Source organism: Hemitrygon akajei, chromosome 11, assembly GCF_048418815.1.
Source record: "Hemitrygon akajei chromosome 11, sHemAka1.3, whole genome shotgun sequence".
Taxonomy (NCBI): Eukaryota; Metazoa; Chordata; class Chondrichthyes; order Myliobatiformes; family Dasyatidae; genus Hemitrygon; species Hemitrygon akajei.
This window is the reverse complement of record NC_133134.1, coordinates 66,077,022-66,098,719: the sequence shown is the minus strand read 5'-3', so window position 1 is coordinate 66,098,719 and position 21,698 is coordinate 66,077,022. Positions and strand designations below refer to the sequence as shown.

Below are 21,698 nucleotides of genomic sequence, written 5' to 3'. Positions count from 1 at the left end.
CTGATACAGGGGGGAATGTTTGATCTCAGTGGTAAGAATGATATGATACAGGGGGAAATGTTTGATCTCGGTGATAAGAGTGATCTGATATGGGGGGGAATGTTTGATCTCGGTGGTAAGAATGATCTGATTTGGGGGGAAATGTTTGATCTCGGTGGTAAGAATGATCTGATATGTGTGGAATGTTTGATCTCGGTGGTAAGAATGATGTGATATTGGGGAATGTTTAATCACAGTGGTAAGAATGATCTGATACAGTGGGCAATGTTTGATCTCTGTCGTAAGAATGATCTGATATGGGGCGAATGTTTGATCTCGGTGGTAAGAATGATCTGATATAGTTGGGATTGTTTGATCTCGGTGGCAAGAATGATCTGATAAAGGGGGAAATATTTGTTCTCGTTGGTAAGAATGATCTGATATGTGGGGGAATGTTTGATCTTAGTGGTAAGAATGATCTGATACAGGGGCGACTGTTTGATCTCAGTAGTAAAAATGATCTAATTTGGGGGAATGTTTTATCTCAATAGTAAGAATGTTCTGCTATGTGCCAATGTTTGATGTCAGTATTAAGAATGATATGATACAGGGTGGGAATGTTTGATCTGAGTAGTAAGAATGATCTGATACAGGGGTAAAGGCTTGATCTCGGTGGTAAGAATGATCTGATATAGTTGGGATTGTTTGATCTCGGTGGCAAGAATGATCTGATAAAGGGGGAAATATTTGTTCTCGTTGATAAGAATGATCTGATACGAGGGGAATGTTTGATCTCAGTGGTAAGAATAGTCTTATATGGGGTGAATGATTGATCTCAGTCATAAAAATGATGTGATATTGGGGAATGTTAGATCTTAAAAGTAAGAATGATCTGATTTGTGGGGAAATGTTTGATCTCGGTGGTAAGAATGATCTGATATGTGTGGGAATGTTTGATCTCAGTGGTAAGATTGATCTGATATAGTTGGGAATGTTTGATCTCGGTGGCAAGAATGATCTGATACAGGGGCGACTGTTTGATCTCAGTAGAAAAAATGATCTAATTTGGGGGAATGTTTTATCTCAATAGTAAGAATGTTCTGCTATGTGCCAATGTTTGATGTCAGTATTAAGAATGATATGATACAGGGTGGGAATGTTTGATCTGAGTAGTAAGAATGATCTGATACAGGGGTAAAGGCTTGATCTCAGTGGTAAGAATGATCTGATACGGGGGGAATGTTTGATCTCAGTGGTAAGAATAGTCTTATATGGGGGAATGATTGATCTCAGTCGTAAAAATGATGTGATATTGGGGAATGTTTGATCTCAGTGGTAAGAATGATCTGATACAGGGGGAATGTTTGATCTCAGTTGTAAGAATGATCTGATACAGGGGGGATGTTTGATCCAAGTGGTAAGAATCATCTGATACAGGGGTGGAATGTTTGATTTTCAGTGGTAAGAATGATCTGATATGGGGGTAATATTTGATCTCGGTGGTAAGAATGATCTGATATGTGGGGGAATGTTTGATCTTAGTGGTAAGAATGATATGATACAGGGGGAAATGTTTGATCTCGGTGATAAGAGTGATCTGATATGTGTGGGAATGATTGATCTCAGTGGTATGATTGATCTGATATGGGGGTGAATGTTTGATCTTGGTGGTAAGAATGATCTGATATGGGTGGAATGATTGATCTCAGTCGTAAGAATGATGTGATATTGGGGAATGTTTAATCACAGTGGTAAGAATGATTTGATACAGTGGGGAATGTTTGATCTCTGTCGTAAGAATGATCTGATATTGGGCGAATGTTTGATCTCGGTGGTAAGAATGATCTGATATAGTTGGGATTGTTTGATCTCGGTGGCAAGAATGATCTGATAAAGGGGGAAATATTTGTTCTCGTTGGTAAGAATGATCTGATACATCGGGAAATGTTTGATCTCAGTGGTAAGAATGATATGATATGGGGGGGAATGTTTGATCTTGGTGGTAAGAATGATCTGTTATGGGTGGAATGATTGATCTCAGTCGTAAGAATGATGTGATATTGGGGAATGTTTAATCACAGTGGCAAGAATGATCTGATACAGTGGGGAATGTTTGATCTCTGTCGTAAGAATGATCTGATATGGGGCGAATGTTTGATCTCGGTGGTAAGAATGATCTGATATAGTTGGGAATGTTTGATCTCGGTGGCAAGAATGATCTGATAAAGGGGGAAATATTTGTTCTCGTTGGTAAGAATGATCTAATACATGGGGGAATGTTTGATCTCAGTGGTAAGAATGATCTTATATTGGGGGGATGATTGATCTCAGTCGTAAAAATGATGTGATATTACGGAATGTTTGATCTCAGCGGTAAGAATGATCTGATACGTGGGGAATGTTTGATCTCAGTGGTAAGAATAGTCTTATATGGGGGAATGATTGATCTCAGTCATAAAAATGATGTGATATTACGGAATGTTTGATCTCAGCGGTAAGAATGATCTGATACAGGGGGGAATGTTTGATCTCAGTTGTAAGAATGATCTGATACAGGGGGGATGTTTGATCCCAGTGGTAAGAATCATCTGATACAGGGGTTGAATGTTTGATTTTCAGTGGTAAGAATGATCTGATATGGGGGTAATATTTGGTCTCGCTGGTAACAATGATCTGATATGTGGGGGAATGTTTGATCTTAGTGGTAAGAATGATCTGATACAGGGGCGACTGTTTGATCTCAGTATTAAAAATGATCTGATTTGGGGGAATGTTTTATCTCAATAGTAAGAATGTTCTGCTATGTGCCAATGTTTGATGTCAGTATTAAGAATGATATGATACAGGGTGGGAATGTTTGATCTGAGTAGTAAGAATGATCTGATACAGGGGTAAAGGCTTGATCTCAGTGGTAACAATGATCTGATACAGGGGGGAATGTTTGATCTCAGTGGTAAGAATGATCTTATATTGGGGGAATGATTGATCTCAGTCGTAAAAATGATGTGATATTACGGAATGTTTGATCTCAGCGGTAAGAATGATCTGATACGGGAGAATGTTTGATCTCAGTGGTAAGAATAGTCTTATATGGGGGAATGATTGATCTCAGTCGTAAAAATGATGTGATATTGGGGAATGTTTGATCTCAGTGGTAAGAATGATCTGATACAGGGGGGAATGTTTGATCTCAGTTGTAAGAATGATCTGATACAGGGGGGATGTTTGATCCCAGTGGTAAGAATCATCTGATACAGGGGTGGAATGTTTGATTTTCAGTGGTAAGAATGATCTGATATGGGGGTAATATTTGATCTCAGTGGTAAGAATGATCTGATATGTGGGGGAATGTTTGATCTTAGTGGTAAGAATGATCTGATACAGGAGCGACTGTTTGATCTCAGTAGTAAAAATGATCTAATTTGGGGGAATGTTTTATCTCAATAGTAAGAATGTTCTGCTATGTGCCAATGTTTGACGTCAGTATTAAGAATGATATGATACAGGGTGGGAATGTTTGATCTGAGTAGTAAGAATGATCTGATACAGGAGTAAAGGCTTGATCTCAGTGGTAACAATGATCTGATACAGGGGGGAATGTTTGATCTCAGTGGTAAGAATGATATGATACAGGGGGAAATGTTTGATCTCGGTGATAAGAGTGATCTGATATGGGGGGGAATGTTTGATCTCGGTGGTAAGAATGATCTGATTTGGGAGGAAATGTTTGATCTCGGTGGTAAGAATGATCTGATATGGGTGGAATGTTTGATCTCGGTGGTAAGAATGATGTGATATTGGGGAATGTTTAATCACAGTGGTAAGAATGATCTGATACAGTGGGGAATGTTTGATCTCTGTCGTAAGAATGATCTGATATGGGGCGAATGTTTGATCTCGGTGGTAAGAATGATCTGATATAGTTGGGATTGTTTGATCTCGGTGGCAAGAATGATCTGATAAAGGGGGAAATATTTGTTCTCGTTGGTAAGAATGATCTGATACATCGGGGAATGTTTGATCTCAGTGGTAAGAATGATCTGATATGAGGGAATGTTTGATCTCCGTGGTAAGAATGATCTGATACGAGGGGAATGTTTGATCTCAGTGGTAAGAATAGTCTTATATGGGGGAATGTTTGATCTCAGTTGTAAGAATGATCTGATACAGGGGGGATGTTTGATCCAAGTGGTAAGAATCATCTGATACAGGGGTGGAATGTTTGATTTTCAGTGGTAAGAATGATCTGATATGGGGGTAATATTTGATCTCGGTGGTAAGAATGATCTGATATGTGGGGGAATGTTTGATCTTAGTGGTAAGAATGATATGATACAGGGGGAAATGTTTGATCTCGGTGATAAGAGTGATCTGATATGTGTGGGAATGATTGATCTCAGTGGTATGATTGATCTGATATGGGGGTGAATGTTTGATCTTGGTGGTAAGAATGATCTGATATGGGTGGAATGATTGATCTCAGTCGTAAGAATGATGTGATATTGGGGAATGTTTAATCACAGTGGTAAGAATGATTTGATACAGTGGGGAATGTTTGATCTCTGTCGTAAGAATGATCTGATATTGGGCGAATGTTTGATCTCGGTGGTAAGAATGATCTGATATAGTTGGGATTGTTTGATCTCGGTGGCAAGAATGATCTGATAAAGGGGGAAATATTTGTTCTCGTTGGTAAGAATGATCTGATACATCGGGAAATGTTTGATCTCAGTGGTAAGAATGATATGATATGGGGGGGAATGTTTGATCTTGGTGGTAAGAATGATCTGTTATGGGTGGAATGATTGATCTCAGTCGTAAGAATGATGTGATATTGGGGAATGTTTAATCACAGTGGCAAGAATGATCTGATACAGTGGGGAATGTTTGATCTCTGTCGTAAGAATGATCTGATATGGGGCGAATGTTTGATCTCGGTGGTAAGAATGATCTGATATAGTTGGGAATGTTTGATCTCGGTGGCAAGAATGATCTGATAAAGGGGGAAATATTTGTTCTCGTTGGTAAGAATGATCTAATACATGGGGGAATGTTTGATCTCAGTGGTAAGAATGATCTTATATTGGGGGGATGATTGATCTCAGTCGTAAAAATGATGTGATATTACGGAATGTTTGATCTCAGCGGTAAGAATGATCTGATAAGTGGGGAATGTTTGATCTCAGTGGTAAGAATAGTCTTATATGGGGGAATGATTGATCTCAGTCATAAAAATGATGTGATATTACGGAATGTTTGATCTCAGCGGTAAGAATGATCTGATACAGGGGGGAATGTTTGATCTCAGTTGTAAGAATGATCTGATACAGGGGGGATGTTTGATCCCAGTGGTAAGAATCATCTGATACAGGGGTTGAATGTTTGATTTTCAGTGGTAAGAATGATCTGATATGGGGGTAATATTTGGTCTCGCTGGTAACAATGATCTGATATGTGGGGGAATGTTTGATCTTAGTGGTAAGAATGATCTGATACAGGGGCGACTGTTTGATCTCAGTATTAAAAATGATCTGATTTGGGGGAATGTTTTATCTCAATAGTAAGAATGTTCTGCTATGTGCCAATGTTTGATGTCAGTATTAAGAATGATATGATACAGGGTGGGAATGTTTGATCTGAGTAGTAAGAATGATCTGATACAGGGGTAAAGGCTTGATCTCAGTGGTAACAATGATCTGATACAGGGGGGAATGTTTGATCTCAGTGGTAAGAATGATCTTATATTGGGGGAATGATTGATCTCAGTCGTAAAAATGATGTGATATTACGGAATGTTTGATCTCAGCGGTAAGAATGATCTGATACGGGAGAATGTTTGATCTCAGTGGTAAGAATAGTCTTATATGGGGGAATGATTGATCTCAGTCGTAAAAATGATGTGATATTGGGGAATGTTTGATCTCAGTGGTAAGAATGATCTGATACAGGGGGGAATGTTTGATCTCAGTTGTAAGAATGAGCTGATACAGGGGGGATGTTTGATCCCAGTGGTAAGAATCATCTGATACAGGGGTGGAATGTTTGATTTTCAGTGGTAAGAATGATCTGATATGGGGGTAATATTTGATCTCAGTGGTAAGAATGATCTGATATGTGGGGGAATGTTTGATCTTAGTGGTAAGAATGATCTGATACAGGAGCGACTGTTTGATCTCAGTAGTAAAAATGATCTAATTTGGGGGAATGTTTTATCTCAATAGTAAGAATGTTCTGCTATGTGCCAATGTTTGACGTCAGTATTAAGAATGATATGATACAGGGTGGGAATGTTTGATCTGAGTAGTAAGAATGATCTGATACAGGAGTAAAGGCTTGATCTCAGTGGTAACAATGATCTGATACAGGGGGGAATGTTTGATCTCAGTGGTAAGAATGATATGATACAGGGGGAAATGTTTGATCTCGGTGATAAGAGTGATCTGATATGGGGGGGAATGTTTGATCTCGGTGGTAAGAATGATCTGATTTGGGAGGAAATGTTTGATCTCGGTGGTAAGAATGATCTGATATGGGTGGAATGTTTGATCTCGGTGGTAAGAATGATGTGATATTGGGGAATGTTTAATCACAGTGGTAAGAATGATCTGATACAGTGGGGAATGTTTGATCTCTGTCGTAAGAATGATCTGATATGGGGCGAATGTTTGATCTCGGTGGTAAGAATGATCTGATATAGTTGGGATTGTTTGATCTCGGTGGCAAGAATGATCTGATAAAGGGGGAAATATTTGTTCTCGTTGGTAAGAATGATCTGATACATCGGGGAATGTTTGATCTCAGTGGTAAGAATGATCTGATATGAGGGAATGTTTGATCTCCGTGGTAAGAATGATCTGATACGAGGGGAATGTTTGATCTCAGTGGTAAGAATAGTCTTATATGGGGGAATGATTGATCTCAGTCGTAAAAATGATGTGATATTGGGGAATGTTAGATCTGAAAAGTAAGAATGATATGATTTGTGAGGAAATGTTTGATCTCGGTTGCAAGAATGATCTGATATGTGTGGGAATGTTTGATCTCAGTTGTAAGATTGATCTGATATGGGGGGGAATGTTTGATCTCGGTGGTAAGAATGATCTGATATAGTTGGGAATGTTTGATCGCGGTGGCAAGAATGATCTGATACAGGGGGAATGTTTGATCTTAGTGGTAAGAATGATCTGATACAGGGGCGACTGTTTGATCTCAGTAGTAAAAATGATCTAATTTGGGGGAATGTTTTATCTCAATAGTAAGAATGTTCTGCTATGTGCCAATGTTTGATGTCAGTATTAAGAATGATATGATACAGGGTGGGAATGTTTGATCTGAGTAGTAAGAATGATCTGATACAGGGGTAAAGGCTTGATCTCAGTGGTAAGAATGATCTGATACATGGGGGAATGTTTGATCTCAGTGGTAAGAATGATCTTATATTGGGGGAATGATTGATCTCGGTGGCAAGAATGATCTGATAAAGGGGGAAATATTTGTTCTCGTTGGTAAGAATGATTTGATACAGGGGTGGAATGTTTGATTTTCAATGGTAAGAATGATCTGATATGGGGGTAATATTTGATCTCGGTGGTAAGAATGATCTGATACGTGGTGGAATGTTTGATTTTCAATGGTAAGAATGATCTGATATGGGGGTAATATTTGATCCCAGTGGTAAGAATGATCTGATACAGGGGTGGAATGTTTGATTTTCAATGGTAAGAATGATCTGATATGGGGGTAATATTTGATCTCGGTGGTAAGAATGATCTGATATGTGGTGGAATGTTTGATCTTAGTGGTAAGAATGATCTGATACAGGGGCGACTGTTTGATCTCAGTAGTAAAAATGATCTAATTTGGGGGAATGTTTTATCTCAATAGTAAGAATGTTCTGCTATGTGCCAATGTTTGATGTCAGTATTAAGAATGATATGATACAGGGTGGGAATGTTTGATCTGAGTAGTAAGAATGATTTGATACAGGGGTAAAGGCTTGATCTCAGTGGTAACAATGATCTGATACAGGGGGGAATGTTTGATCTCAGTGGTAAGAATGATATGATACAGGGGGAAATGTTTGATCTCGGTGATAAGAGTGATCTGATATGTGTGGGAATGTTTGATCTCAGTGGTAAGATTGATTGATTTATGGGGGGAATGATTGATCTCAGTGGTATGATTGTTCTGATATGGGGGTGAATGTTTGATCTTGGTGGTAAGAATGATCTGATATGGGTGGAATGATTGATCTCAGTCGTAAGAATGATGTGATATTGGGGAATGTTTAATCACAGTGGTAAGAATGATTTGATACAGTGGGGAATGTTTGATCTCTGTCGTAAGAATGATCTGATATTGGGCGAATGTTTGATCTCGGTGGTAAGAATGATCTGATATAGTTGGGATTGTTTGATCTCGGTGGCAAGAATGATCTGATAAAGGGGGAAATATTTGTTCTCGTTGGTAAGAATGATCTGATACATCGGGGAATGTTTGATCTCAGTGGTAAGAATGATATGATATGGGGGGGAATGTTTGATCTTGGTGGTAAGAATGATCTGTTATGTGTGGAATGATTGATCTCAGTCGTAAGAATGATGTGATATTGGGGAATGTTTAATCACAGTGGCAAGAATGATCTGATACAGTGGGGAATGTTTGATCTCTGTCGTAAGAATGATCTGATATGGGGCGAATGTTTGATCTCGGTGGTAAGAATGATCTGATATAGTTGGGAATGTTTGATCTCGGTGGCAAGAATGATCTGATAAAGGGGGAAATATTTGTTCTCGTTGGTAAGAATGATCTAATACATGGGGGAATGTTTGATCTCAGTGGTAAGAATGATCTTATATTGGGGGGATGATTGATCTCAGTCGTAAAAATGATGTGATATTACGGAATGTTTGGTCTCAGCGGTAAGAATGATCTGATACGTGGGGAATGTTTGATCTCAGTGGTAAGAATAGTCTTATATGGGGGAATGATTGATCTCAGTCGTAAAAATGATGTGATATTGGGGAATGTTTGATCTCAGTGGTAAGAATGATCTGATACGGGGGGAATGTTTGATCTCAGTTGTAAGAATGATCTGATACAGGGGGGATGTTTGATCCCAGTGGTAAGAATGATCTGATATGGGGGTAATATTTGGTCTCGCTGGTAACAATGATCTGATATGTGGGGGAATATTTGATCTTAGTGGTAAGAATGATCTGATACAGGGGCGACTGTTTGATCTCAGTAGTAAAAATGATCTGATTTGGGGGAATGTTTTATCTCAATAGTAAGAATGTTCTGCTATGTGCCAATGTTTGATGTCAGTATTAAGAATGATATGATACAGGGTGGGAATGTTTGATCTGAGTAGTAAGAATGATCTGATACAGGGGTAAAGGCTTGATCTCAGTGGTAACAATGATCTGATACAGGGGGGAATGTTTGATCTCAGTGGTAAGAATGATCTTATATTGGGGGAATGATTGATCTCAGTCGTAAAAATGATGTGATATTACGGAATGTTTGATCTCAGTGGTAAGAATGATCTGATACGGGAGAATGTTTGATCTCAGTGGTAAGAATAGTCTTATATGGGGGAATGATTGATCTCAGTCGTAAAAATGATGTGATATTGGGGAATGTTTGATCTCAGTGGTACGAATGATCTGATATAGGGGGGAATGTTTGATCTCAGTTGTAAGAATGATCTGATAAAGGGGGGATGTTTGATCCCAGTGGTAAGAATCATCTGATACAGGGGTGGAATGTTTGATTTTCAGTGGTAAGAATGATCTGATATGGGGGTAATATTTGATCTCAGTGGTAAGAATGATCTGATATGTGGGGGAATGTTTGATCTTAGTGGTAAGAATGATCTGATACAGGAGCGACTGTTTGATCTCAGTAGTAAAAATGATCTAATTTGGGGGAATGTTTTATCTCAATAGTAAGAATGTTCTGCTATGTGCCAATGTTTGACGTCAGTATTAAGAATGATATGATACAGGGTGGGAATGTTTGATCTGAGTAGTAAGAATGATCTGATACAGGGGTAAAGGCTTGATCTCAGTGGTAACAATGATCTGATACAGGGGGGAATGTTTGATCTCAGTGGTAAGAATGATATGATACAGGGGGAAATGTTTGATCTCGGTGATAAGAGTGATCTGATATGGGGGGGAATGTTTGATCTCGGTGGTAAGAATGATCTGATATGGGTGGAATGATTGATCTCAGTCGTAAGAATGATCTGATATGGGGGGGAATGTTTAATCACAGTGGTAAGAATGATTTGATACAGTGGGGAATGTTTGATCTCGGTGGTAAGAATGATCTGATATAGTTGGGATTGTTTGATCTCGGTGGCAAGAATGATCTGATAAAGGGGGAAATATTTGTTCTCGTTGGTAAGAATGATCTGATACATCGGGGAATGTTTGATCTCAGTGGTAAGAATGATCTGATATGAGGGAATGTTTGATCTCCGTGGTAAGAATGATCTGATACGAGAAAAATGTTTGATCTCAGTGGTAAGAATAGTCTTATATGGGGTGAATGATTGATCTCAATCGTAAAAATGATGTGATATTGGGGAATGTTTGATCTGAATAGTAAGAATGATCTGATTTGTGGGGAAATGTTTGATCTCGGTGGTAAGAATGATATGATATGTCTGGGAATGTTTGATCTCAGTGGTAAGATTGATCTGATATGGGGGGGAATGTTTGATCTCGGTGGTAAGAATGATCTGATATAGGTGGGAATGTTTGATCTCAGTCGCAAGAATGATCTGAAAAAGGGGGAAATATCTGTTCTCGTTGGTAAGAATGTCCTGATACATGGGGGAATGTTTGATCTCAGTGGTAAGAATGATCTTATATTGGGGGAATGATTGATCTCGGTGTCAAGAATGATCTGATAAAGTGGGAAATAATTGTTCTCGTTGGTAAGAATGATTTGATACAGGGGGGTTGTTTGATCCCTGTGGTAAGAATGATCTGATACAGGGGTGGAATGTTTGCTTTTCAATGGTAAGAATGATCTGATATTGGGGTAATATTTGATCTCAGTGGTAAGAATGATCTGATATGTGGGGGAATGTTTGATCTTAGTGGTAAGAATGATCTAATTTGGGGGAATGTTTTATCTCAATAGTAAGAATGTTCTGCTATGTGTCAATGTTTGATGTCAGTATTAAGAATGATATGATACAGGGTGGGAATGTTTGATCTGAGTAGTAAGAATGATCTGATACAGGGGTAAAGGCTTGATCTCAGTGGTAACAATGATCTGATACAGGGGGAAATGTTTGATCTCGGTGATAAGAGTGATCTGATATGGGGGGGAATGTTTGATCTCGGTGGTAAGAATGATCTGATTTGGGGGGTAATGTTTGATCTCGGTGGTAAGAATGATCTGATATGGGTGGAATGATTGATCGCAGTGGTAAGATTGATCTGATATGGGGGGGAATGTTTGATCTTGGTGGTAAGAATGATCTGATATGGGTGGAATGATTGATCTCAGTCGTAAGAATGATGTGATATTGGGGAATGTTTAATCACAGTGGTAAGAATGATTTGATACAGTGGGGAATGTTTGATCTCTGTCGTAAGAATGATCTGATATGGGGCGAATGTTTGATCTCGGTGGTAAGAATGATCTGATATAGTTGGGATTGTTTGATCTCGGTGGCAAGAATGATCTGATAAAGGGGGAAATATTTGTTCTCGTTGGTAAGAATGATCTGATATGTGGGGGAATGTTTGATCTTAGTGGTAAGAATGATCTGATACAGGGGCGACTGTTTGATCTCAGTAGTAAAAATGATCTAATTTGGGGGAATGTTTTATCTCAATAGTAAGAATGTTCTGCTATGTGCCAATGTTTGATGTCAGTATTAAGAATGATATGATACAGGGTGGGAATGTTTGATCTGAGTAGTAAGAATGATCTGATACAGGGGTAAAGGCTTGATCTCAGTGGTAACAATGATCTGATACAGGGGGGAATGTTAGATCTCAGTGGTAAGAATGATATGATACAGGGGGAAATGTTTGATCTCGGTGATAAGAGTGATCTGATATGGGGGGAATGTTTGATCTCGGTGGTAAGAATGATCTGATTTGGGGGGAAATGTTTGATCTCGGTGGTAAGAATGATCTGATATGGGTGGAATGATTGATCTCAGTCGTAAGAATGATGTGATATTGGGGAATGTTTAATCACAGTGGTAAGAATGATCTGATACAGTGGGGAATGTTTGATCTCTGTCGTAAGAATGATCTGATATGGGGCGAATGTTTGATCTCGGTGGTAAGAATGATCTGATATAGTTGGGATTGTTTGATCTCGGTGGCAAGAATGATCTGATAAAGGGGGAAATATTTGTTCTCGTTGGTAAGAATGATCTGATACATCGGGGAATGTTTGATCTCAGTGGTAAGAATGATCTGATATGAGGGAATGTTTGATCTCCGTGGTAAGAATGATCTGATACGAGGGGAATGTTTGATCTCAGTGGTAAGAATAGTCTTATATGGGGTGAATGATTGATCTCAGTCGTAAAAATGATGTGATATTGGGGAATGTTTGATCTGAATAGTAAGAATGATCTGATTAGTGGGGAAATGTTTGATCTCAGTGGTAAGATTGATCTGATATGGGGCGGAATGTTTGATCTCGGTGGTAAGAATGATCTGATATAGTTGGGAATGTTTGATCTCGGTGGCAAGAATGATCTGATAAAGGGGGAAGTATTTGTTCTCGTTGGTAAGAATGATCTGATACATGGGGGAATGTTTGATCTCAGTGGTAAGAATGATCTTATATTGGGGGAATGATTGATCTCGGTGGCAAGAATGATCTGATAAAGGGGGAAATATTTGTTCTCGTTGGTAAGAATGATTTGATACAGGGGTGTAATGTTTGATTTTCAATGGTAAGAATGATCTGATATGGGGGTAATATTTGATCTCGGTGGTAAGAATGATCTGATATGTGGTGGAATGTTTGATTTTCAATGGTAAGAATGATCTGATATGGGGGTAATATTTGATCCCAGTGGTAAGAATGATCTGATACAGGGGTGGAATGTTTGATTTTCAATGGTAAGAATGATCTGATATGGGGGTAATATTTGATCTCGGTGGTAAGAATGATCTGATATGTGGTGGAATGTTTGATCTTAGTGGTAAGAATGATCGGATACAGGGGCGACTGTTTGATCTCAGTAGTAAAAATGATCTAATTTGGGGGAATGTTTTATCTCAATAGTAAGAATGTTCTGCTATGTGCCAATGTTTGACGTCAGTATTAAGAATGATATGATACAGGGTGGGAATGTTTGATCTGAGTAGTAAGAATGATCTGATACAGGGGTAAAGGCTTGATCTCAGTGGTAACAATGATCTGATACAGGGGGGAATGTTTGATCTCAGTGGTAAGAATGATATGTTATGTGTGGAATGATTGATCTCAGTCGTAAGAATGATGTGATATTGGGGAATGTTTAATCACAGTGGCAAGAATGATCTGATACAGTGGGGAATGTTTGATCTCTGTCGTAAGAATGATCTGATATGGGGCGAATGTTTGATCTCGGTGGTAAGAATGATCTGATATAGTTGGGAATGTTTGATCTCGGTGGCAAGAATGATCTGATAACGGGGGAAATATTTGTTCTCGTTGGTAAGAATGATCTAATACATGGGGGAATGTTTGATCTCAGTGGTAAGAATGATCTTATATTGGGGGGATGATTGATCTCAGTCGTAAAAATGATGTGATATTACGGAATGTTTGGTCTCAGCGGTAAGAATGATCTGATACGTGGGGAATGTTTGATCTCAGTGGTAAGAATAGTCTTATATGGGGGAATGATTGATCTCAGTCGTAAAAATGATGTGATATTGGGGAATATTTGATCTTAGTGGTAAGAATGATCTGATACGGGGGGAATGTTTGATCTCAGTTGTAAGAATGATCTGATACAGGGGGGATGTTTGATCCCAGTGGTAAGAATGATCTGATACAGGGGTGGAATGTTTGATTTTCAGTGGTAAGAATGATCTGATATGGGGGTAATATTTGGTCTCGCTGGTAACAATGATCTGATATGTGGGGGAATGTTTGATCTTAGTGGTAAGAATGATCTGATACAGGGGCGACTGTTTGATCTCAGTATTAAAAATGATCTGATTTGGGGGAATGTTTTATCTCAATAGTAAGAATGTTCTGCTATGTGCCAATGTTTGATGTCAGTATTAAGAATGATATGATACAGGGTGGGAATGTTTGATCTGAGTAGTAAGAATGATCTGATACAGGGGTAAAGGCTTGATCTCAGTGGTAACAATGATCTGATACAGGGGGGAATGTTTGATCTCAGTGGTAAGAATGATCTTATATTGGGGGAATGATTGATCTCAGTCGTAAAAATGATGTGATATTACGGAATGTTTGATCTCAGTGGTAAGAATGATCTGATACGGGAGAATGTTTGATCTCAGTGGTAAGAATAGTCTTATATGGGGGAATGATTGATCTCAGTCGTAAAAATGATGTGATATTGGGGAATGTTTGATCTCAGTGGTACGAATGATCTGATACAGGGGGGAATGTTTGATCTCAGTTGTAAGAATGATCTGATACAGGGGGGATGTTTGATCCCAGTGGTAAGAATCATCTGATACAGGGGTGGAATGTTTGATTTTCAGTGGTAAGAATGATCTGATATGGGGGTAATATTTGATCTCAGTGGTAAGAATGATCTGATATGAAGGGGAATGTTTGATCTTAGTGGTAAGAATGATCTGATACAGGAGCGACTGTTTGATCTCAGTAGTAAAAATGATCTAATTTGGGGGAATGTTTTATCTCAATAGTAAGAATGTTCTGCTATGTGCCAATGTTTGACGTCAGTATTAAGAATGATATGATACAGGGTGGGAATGTTTGATCTGAGTAGTAAGAATGATCTGATACAGGGGTAAAGGCTTGATCTCAGTGGTAACAATGATCTGATACAGGGGGGAATGTTTGATCTCAGTGGTAAGAATGATATGATACAGGGGGAAATGTTTGATCTCGGTGATAAGAGTGATCTGATATGGGGGGGAATGTTTGATCTCGGTGGTAAGAATGATCTGATATGGGTGGAATGATTGATCTCAGTCGTAAGAATGATGTGATATTGGGGAATGTTTAATCACAGTGGTAAGAATGATTTGATACAGTGGGGAATGTTTGATCTCTGTCGTAAGAATGATCTGATATGGGGCGAATGTTTGATCTCGGTGGTAAGAATGATCTGATATAGTTGGGATTGTTTGATCTCGGTGGCAAGAATGATCTGATAAAGGGGGAAATATTTGTTCTTGTTGGTAAGAATGATCTGATACATCGGGGAATGTTTGATCTCAGTGGTAAGAATGATCTGATATGAGGGAATGTTTGATCTCCGTGGTAAGAATGATCTGATACGAGAGGAATGTTTGATCTCAGTGGTAAGAATAGTCTTATATGGGGTGAATGATTGATCTCAGTCGTAAAAATGATGTGATATTGGGGAATGTTTGATCTGAATAGTAAGAATGATCTGATTTGTGGGGAAATGTTTGATCTCGGTGGTAAGAATGATATGATATGTCTGGGAATGTTTGATCTCAGTGGTAAGATTGATCTGATATGGGGGGGAATGTTTGATCTCGGTGGTAAGAATGATCTGATATAGTTGGGAATGTTTGATCTCAGTCGCAAGAATGATCTGAAAAAGGGGGAAATATCTGTTCCCGTTGGTAAGAATGTCCTGATACATGGGGGAATGTTTGATCTCAGTGGTAAGAATGATCTTATATTGGGGGAATGATTGATCTCGGTGTCAAGAATGATCTGATAAAGTGGGAAATAATTGTTTTCGTTGGTAAGAATGATTTGATACAGGGGGGTTGTTTGATCCCTGTGGTAAGAATGATCTGATACAGGGGTGGAATGTTTGCTTTTCAATGGTAAGAATGATCTGATATGGGGGTAATATTTGATCTCAGTGGTAAGAATGATCTGATATGTGGGGGAATGTTTGATCTTAGTGGTAAGAATGATCTAATTTGGGGGAATGTTTTATCTCAATAGTAAGAATTTTCTGCTATGTGTCAATGTTTGATGTCAGTATTAAGAATGATATGATACAGGGTGGGAATGTTTGATCTGAGTAGTAAGAATGATCTGATACAGGGGTAAAGGCTTGATCTCAGTGGTAACAATGATCTGATACAGGGGGAAATGTTTGATCTCGGTGATAAGAGTGATCTGATATGGGGGGGAATGTTTGATCTCGGTGGTAAGAATGATCTGATTTGGGGGGTAATGTTTGATCTTGGTGGTAAGAATGATCTGATATGGGTGGAATGATTGATCTCAGTCGTAAGAATGATGTGATATTGGGGAATGTTTAATCACAGTGGTAAGAATGATTTGATACAGTGGGGAATGTTTGATCTCTGTCGTAAGAATGATCTGATATGGGGCGAATGTTTGATCTCGGTGGTAAGAATGATCTGATATAGTTGGGATTGTTTGATCTCGGTGGCAAGAATGATCTGATAAAGGGCGAAATATTTGTTCTCGTTGGTAAGAATGATCTGATACATTGGGGAATTTTTGATCTCAGTGGTAAGAATGATAATGATCTGATATGAGTGAATGTTTGATCTCCGTGGTAGGAATGATCTGATACGAGGGGAATGATTGATCGCAGTGGTAAGATTGATCTGATATGGGGGGGAATGTTTGATCTTGGTGGTAAGAATGATCTTATATGGGGTGAATGATTGATCTCAGTTGTAAAAATGATGTGATATTGGGGAATGTTTGATCTGAATAGTAAGAATGATCTGATTTGGGGGGAAATGTTTGATCTCGGTGGTAAGAATGATCTGGTATGTGTGGGAATGTTTGATCTCAGTGGTAAGATTGATCTGATATGGGGGGGAATGATTGATCTCAGTGGTAAGATTGACCCGATATGGGGGGTATGTTTGATCTTGGTGGTAAGAATGATCTGATATGGGTGGAATGATTGATCTCAGTCGTAAGAATGATGTGATATTGGGGAATGTTTAATCACAGTCGTAAGAATGATCTGATACAGTGGGGAATGTTTGATCTCTGTCGCAAGAATGATCTGAAATGGGGCGAATGTTTGATCTCGGTGGCAAGAATGATCTGATACAGTTGGGAATGTTTGATCTCGGTGGCAAGAATGATCTGATAAAGGGGGAAATATTTGTTCTCGTTGGTAAGAATGATCTGATACATGGGGGAATGTTTGATCTCAGTGGTAAGAATGATCTTATATTGGGGGATTGATTGATCTCGGTGGCAAGAATGATCTGATAAAGGGGGAAATATTTGTTCTCGTTGGTAAGAATGATCTGATACAGGAGGGATGTTTGATCCCAGTGGTAAGAATGATCTGATACAGTGGTGGAATGTTTGATTTTCAGTGGTGAGAATGATCTGATATGGGGGCGTCTGTTTGATCTCAGTAGTAAAAATGACCTGATTTGGGGGAATGTTTTATCTCAGTGGGAAGAATGATATGATACAGGGGGAAATGTTTGATCTCGATGATAAGAGTGATCTGACATGGGGGGGAATGTTTGATCTCGGTGGTAAGAATGATCTGAATAGGGGGGAAATGTTTGATCTCGATGGTAAGAATGATCTGATATGTGTGGGAATGTTTGATCTCAGTGTTAAGATTGATTGATTTATGGGGGGGAATGATTGATCTCAGTGGTAAGATTGATCTGATATGGGGGGGAATGTTTGATCTCGGTGGTAAGAATGATCTGATACATCGGGGAATGTTTGATCTCAGTGGTAAGAATGATCTGATATGAGGGAATGTTTGATCTCCGTGGTAAGAATGATCTGATACGAGAGGAATGTTTGATCTCAGTGGTAAGAATAGTCTTATATGGGGTGAATGATTGATCTCAGTCGTAAAAATGATGTGATATTGGGGAATGTTTGATCTGAATAGTAAGAATGATCTGATTTGTGGGGAAATGTTTGATCTCGGTGGTAAGAATGATATGATATGTGTGGGAATGTTTGATCTCAGTGGTAAGATTGATCTGATATGGGGGGGAATGTTTGATCTCGGTGGTAAGAATGATCTGATATAGTTGGGAATGTTTGATCTCGGTGGCAAGAATGATCTGATATAGTTGGGAATGTTTGATCTCAGTCGCAAGAATGATCTGAAAAAGGGGGAAATATCTGTTCTCGTTGGTAAGAATGTCCTGATACATGGGGGAATGTTTGATCTCAGTGGTAAGAATGATCTTATATTGGGGGAATGATTGATCTCGGTGTCAAGAATGATCTGATAAAGTGGGAAATAATTGTTCTCGTTGGTAAGAATGATTTGATACAGGGGGGTTGTTTGATCCCTGTGGTAAGAATGATCTGATACAGGGGTGGAATGTTTGCTTTTCAATGGTAAGAATGATCTGATATGGGGGTAATATTTGATCTCAGTGGTAAGAATGATCTCATATGTGGGGGAATGTTTGATCTTAGTGGTAAGAATGATCTAATTTGGGGGAATGTTTTATCTCAATAGTAAGAATGTTCTGCTATGTGTCAATGTTTGATGTCAGTATTAAGAATGATATGATACAGGGTGGGAATGTTTGATCTGAGTAGTAAGAATGATCTGATACAGGGGTAAAGGCTTGGTCTCAGTGGTAACAATGATCTGATACAGGGGGAAATGTTTGATCTCGGTGATAAGAGTGATCTGATATGGGGGGGAATGTTTGATCTCGGTGGTAAGAATGATCTGATTTGGGGGGTAATGTTTGATCTTGGTGGTAAGAATGATCTGATATGGGTGGAATGATTGATCTCAGTCGTAAGAATGATGTGATATTGGGGAATGTTTAATCACAGTGGTAAGAATGATTTGATACAGTGGGGAATGTTTGATCTCTGTCGTAAGAATGATCTGATATGGGGCGAATGTTTGATCTCGGTGGTAAGAATGATCTGATATAGTTGGGATTGTTTGATCTCGGTGGCAAGAATGATCTGATAAAGGGCGAAATATTTGTTCTCGTTGGTAAGAATGATCTGATACATTGGGGAATTTTTGATCTCAGTGGTAAGAATGATAATGATCTGATATGAGTGAATGTTTGATCTCCGTGGTAGGAATGATCTGATACGAGGGGAATGATTGATCGCAGTGGTAAGATTGATCTGATATGGGGGGGAATGTTTGATCTTGGTGGTAAGAATGATCTTATATGGGGTGAATGATTGATCTCAGTTGTAAAAATGATGTGATATTGGGGAATGTTTGATCTGAATAGTAAGAATGATCTGATTTGGGGGGAAATGTTTGATCTCGGTGGTAAGAATGATCTGGTATGTGTGGGAATGTTTGATCTCAGTGGTAAGATTGATCTGATATGGGGGGGAATGATTGATCTCAGTGGTAAGATTGACCCGATATGGGGGGTATGTTTGATCTTGGTGGTAAGAATGATCTGATATGGGTGGAATGATTGATCTCAGTCGTAAGAATGATGTGATATTGGGGAATGTTTAATCACAGTCGTAAGAATGATCTGATACAGTGGGGAATGTTTGATCTCTGTCGCAAGAATGATCTGAAATGGGGCGAATGTTTGATCTCGGTGGCAAGAATGATCTGATACAGTTGGGAATGTTTGATCTCGGTGGCAAGAATGATCTGATAAAGGGGGAAATATTTGTTCTCGTTGGTAAGAATGATCTGATACATGGGGGAATGTTTGATCTCAGTGGTAAGAATGATCTTATATTGGGGGATTGATTGATCTCGGTGGCAAGAATGATCTGATAAAGGGGGAAATATTTGTTCTCGTTGGTAAGAATGATCTGATACAGGAGGGATGTTTGATCCCAGTGGTAAGAATGATCTGATACAGGGGTGGAATGTTTGATTTTCAGTGGTGAGAATGATCTGATATGGGGGCGTCTGTTTGATCTCAGTAGTAAAAATGACCTGATTTGGGGGAATGTTTTATCTCAGTGGGAAGAATGATATGATACAGGGGGAAATGTTTGATCTCGATGATAAGAGTGATCTGACATGGGGGGGAATGTTTGATCTCGGTGGTAAGAATGATCTGAATAGGGGGGAAATGTTTGATCTCGATGGTAAGAATGATCTGATATGTGTGGGAATGTTTGATCTCAGTGTTAAGATTGATTGATTTATGGGGGGGAATGATTGATCTCAGTGGTAAGATTGATCTGATATGGGGGGGAATGTTTGATCTCGGTGGTAAGAATGATCTGATACATCGGGGAATGTTTGATCTCAGTGGTAAGAATGATCTGATATGAGGGAATGTTTGATCTCCGTGGTAAGAATGATCTGATACGAGAGGAATGTTTGATCTCAGTGGTAAGAATAGTCTTATATGGGGTGAATGATTGATCTCAGTCGTAAAAATGATGTGATATTGGGGAATGTTTGATCTGAATAGTAAGAATGATCTGATTTGTGGGGAAATGTTTGATCTCGGTGGTAAGAATGATATGATATGTGTGGGAATGTTTGATCTCAGTGGTAAGATTGATCTGATATGGGGGGGAATGTTTGATCTCGGTGGTAAGAATGATCTGATATAGTTGGGAATGTTTGATCTCGGTGGCAAGAATGATCTGAAAAAGGGGGAAATATCTGTTCTCGTTGGTAAGAATGTCCTGATACATGGGGGAATGTTTGATCTCAGTGGTAAGAATGATCTTATATTGGGGGAATGATTGATCTCGGTGGCAAGAATGATCTGATAAAGTGGGAAATAATTGTTCTCGTTGGTAAGAATGATTTGATACAGGGGGGTTGTTTGATCCCAGTGGTAAGAATGATCTGATACAGGGGTGGAATGTTTGATTTTCAATGGTAAGAATGATCTGATATGGGGGTAATATTTGATCTCAGTGGTAAGAATGATCTGATATGTGGGGGAATGTTTGAACTTAGTGGTAAGAATGATCTGATACAGGGGCGACTGTTTGATCTCAGTAGTAAAAATGATCTAATTTGGGGGAATGTTTTATCTCAATAGTAAGAATGTTCTGCTATGTGTCAATGTTTGATGTCAGTATTAAGAATGATATGATACAGGGTGGGAATGTTTGATCTGAGTAGTAAGAATGATCTGATACAGGGGTAAAGGCTTGATGTCAGTGGTAACAATGATCTGATACAGGGGGAAATGTTTGATCTCGGTGATAAGAGTGATCTGATATGGGGGGTAATGTTTGATCTCGGTGGTAAGAATGATCTGATATGGGTGGAATGATTGATCTCAGTGGTAAGATTGATCTGATACGGGGGGGAATGTTTGATCTTGGTGGTAAGAATGATCTGATATGGGTGGAATGATTGATCTCAGTCGTAAGAATGATGTGATATTGGGGAATGTTTAATCACAGTGGTAAGAATGATTTGATACAGTGGGGAATGTTTGATCTCTGTCGTAAGAATGATCTGATATGGGGCGAATGTTTGATCTCGGTGGTAAGAATGATCTGATATAGTTGGGATTGTTTGATCTCGGTGGCAAGAATGATCTGATAAAGGGCGAAATATTTGTTCTCGTTGGTAAGAATGATCTGATACATTGGGGAATTTTTGATCTCAGTGGTAA

At 38.9% G+C, this 21,698-nt stretch overlaps 1 protein-coding gene across 1 annotated transcript in view; it reads right to left on the bottom strand.

Annotated features, from left to right (window-relative positions):
- Nucleotides 1–21,698, bottom strand: part of LOC140735668 (protein ELFN1-like) — a 781,662-nt gene that overhangs the window by 266,141 nt on the left and 493,823 nt on the right. The window lies entirely within an intron of this gene.